The sequence below is a fragment of the Bison bison genome, unplaced genomic scaffold, assembly GCF_000754665.1.
Source record: "Bison bison bison isolate TAMUID 2011002044 unplaced genomic scaffold, Bison_UMD1.0 scf7180017864148, whole genome shotgun sequence".
NCBI classification, from domain to species: Eukaryota; Metazoa; Chordata; class Mammalia; order Artiodactyla; family Bovidae; genus Bison; species Bison bison.
The window spans coordinates 9,364,170-9,367,270 of NW_011494720.1; positions in this window are offsets into that span (position 1 = coordinate 9,364,170).

A 3,101-nucleotide genomic window follows, 5' to 3' on the forward strand; every position below is an offset into this window, starting at 1 on the left:
TATTGTCCACCAGCCAGCGTTGCCGTAGGAGGACCATGATCCCCTGTCCAGCATGTATATATACAGGGTCTTCCCCATGGAGAAGGAAATGGCTACCCACACCAGTGTTCTTGCCTGGAGAATCCCATGGACAGAGGAGCCTGGGGGGCTACAGTCCATAGGGTCACAAAGAGTTGGACACGACTGAACTGAACACTTTGGGCTTCCCAGCTGGCACTAGTGGTAAAGAACCTACCTGCCAATGCAGGAGACGTAAGATATGCGAGTTTGATCCTTGGATCCGGAAGATCCCCTGCAGAAGGGCAAGGCAACCCCCTCCAATATTCTTGCCTGGAGAATCCCATGGACTGAGGAGCTTGGCAGGCTGTAGCCCATGGGGTTGCAAAGAGTTGGACATGACTGAGCAACTGAACAACCAGAAAAGGGCACTTCCAGAAGAATTTTGATTTTTAAACCAAACCAAGTGCATTACAAAATGAAATAAAACTACCTTTGTATTTATCAGCTGTAGAAAGTTAGCTAGTGACCATTTATTGTTGCAAAATTGAATAAATGATCAAATTTTAGACCAGAACTGGTTCATTGTGGCCTCTCTCTAAGGCAAGTGAGTGGCTAAGAACACAGGCTCACTAGGTGTGTAAGCATGGGCGGATTTCCTAGATTGAGACTTTTCCGAGCTCGGGTTCTCACAAAAAAAAGGGAATGATTGCATTTATGGAGTTCTGATGGGAGATTACGCACAGAACGCATGCATAGCCATTGTCTGCCCCTCCCTGGTTACAGATATTGAGCGTGGGCCTCTCTGTCCACTCTGAGAGGCAGCTTTGGCCGGGGAATGCCCGAGGGAAGACTTTGGTGGACAGAACAGTGAGATTCCCGCCCCAAGGGATCCACTCCCTGGAGCTGGTATAGCTGGAGCTCAGTTATAAAGACTAAGACATGACCCACAATAGACTCCTTGGAGCTACACGCTTTGGCAGGACGTCTGAGCCTCCACTGCTTCAGCTCCCTCGGGCCGTGTGGGTCTGGGCGGGTTATGGCCCCCTGGTACTCCCTGGCAGGGCCACAGCTCTGCCCACTTCCTCTTCTCCAGCCCCAGCTTGTGTGAGAGATTTGGAAAAGAACTACAGTACCATTCTAATATGAAACTCTCTATTGTGAGTTTTCTTCACAAGTACCAGAAATCTTTCAATAAACGTGGACAGAAAACATCTGCCTAAAAAGGCTCTGGGGAGAAGGCCACCAGTGGGGCTCGTGCTTCTGTTCTGCTGGGTCAAGGAGACAAATTTGCTTCGTATTTTGGGACAGTTTGCCACGGCCTCATACTGTCACAGTTTGCTTGTCCTGTCATGAGAACCTGGCCTCAGAGAAAAGACCGAATGACTCCCTTTGGCCCCTGAAATCTAAGAAATGAGAGCAGAGCCGTGACAATGGGTCAGGAATTGTGACTGTTGAGGTTCAGATTGGGGTTGAGGTAAATTTGGGCTAAGTTGCTCTATAAATTAAGCAACCCAGTTCTCTTGACATTGAATAGACACTAAAATGTAAACCATGAATGTGACTTAACACCAAGGAAGGACGAAAAGTCACACCGTAACGTGCTACACGGGCTTCCCCGGTGGCTCAGACGGTAAAGCATCTGCCTGCAACGCGGGAGACTCAGGTTCAATCCCTGGGTCGGGAAGATCCCCTGGAGGAGGAAATGGCAACCCACTCCAGTATTCTTGCCTGGAGAATCCCATGGACAGAGGAGGCTGGCAAGCTACAGTCCATGGGATCCCAAAGAGCTGGACATGACTGAGCAACTAACAATGTACTATGTATAACCGTAGAGTTATTGACACAACTTTCCTGCTTAGAAACTTTCTTCTAAGAAGAAAATGACCAGATGACATTAAAATACAGTAAATGGTCAGCTCATTTAATCCTTGCACACACCATCAGGCATGGTTTGTTATCCCTGATTGTAGAGTGGGGAAGGCAGGTGCAGAGGGATTAAGTAACTCACCCCCTGTCATGAGCTGCAGGATGAGAGAGCTGGAAAAGGTATTTTTGATGTCTGAACCAGCAAGAGTTTTTATTTTCTCTTTTTGGCTGTTCCAGGTCTTAGTTCCCTGAATAGGGATCGAACCCATGTCCCCTGCATTTCAAGGCAGATTCTTAACCACTGGACCACCAGGAAAGCCCCTGAAAGAACTTTATTGATGATCTCTTACCTAAAGTTGCTTTACTAGTTGTCAGAAAATAAGGGGACCTTGTTCAGAGAAGACAGTCTGGGGAGGGGGGATAGAAACCTCAGGCACCACATGCGCCCCGCCTGGAAAGTCTTCCCATAAAAGGACTGCTTCACCCAGTTCAGGGTCAGAACACAAAGCAGGTGGAATGGATATGGGAAACCTGTAATTGCCATCCTTGATCTGAATCATCAAAAAGGCGATTGCTCCATTTACAGGAACTAAGATTTCATCTGACCTAGCTTTTAATACGGAGAAGGCAATGGCACCCCACTCCAGTACTCTTACCTGGAAAATCCCATGGACGGAGGAGCCTGGTAGGCTGCAGTCCATGGGGTCGCGAAGAATCAGACATGACTGAGCGACTTCCTTTCACTTTTCACTTTCATGCATTGGCGGAAGAAATGGCAACCCACTCCAGTGTTCTTGCCTGGAGAATCCCAGGGACGGCGGGGCCTGGTGGGCTGCTGTCTATGCGGTCGCACAAAGTCAGACACAACTGAAGTGACTTAGCAGCAGCAGCAGCAGCTTTTAATAGCTAGAGTCTGTTAACGTGTCTAGTAACCACATATTTTGCATCATCCAGGTTACATTGTTTAATATTAGTGATTTTTTTTAAACTATGTGACAAGGTACACTGGGGCTTCCCAGGTGGCACAAGTGGTAAAGAACCCGCCTGCCAACGCAGGAGACCCAAAAGACACAGGTTTGACCCCTGGATAGGGAAGATCCCCTGGAGGAGGCCATGGCAACCCACTCCAGTATTCTCATCTGGAGAATCCCATGGACAGAAGAGCCTGGCAGGCCATAGAGTCACAAAGAGTTGGATACGACTGAAGCGACTGAAGCGACTTAGCACACAAGATA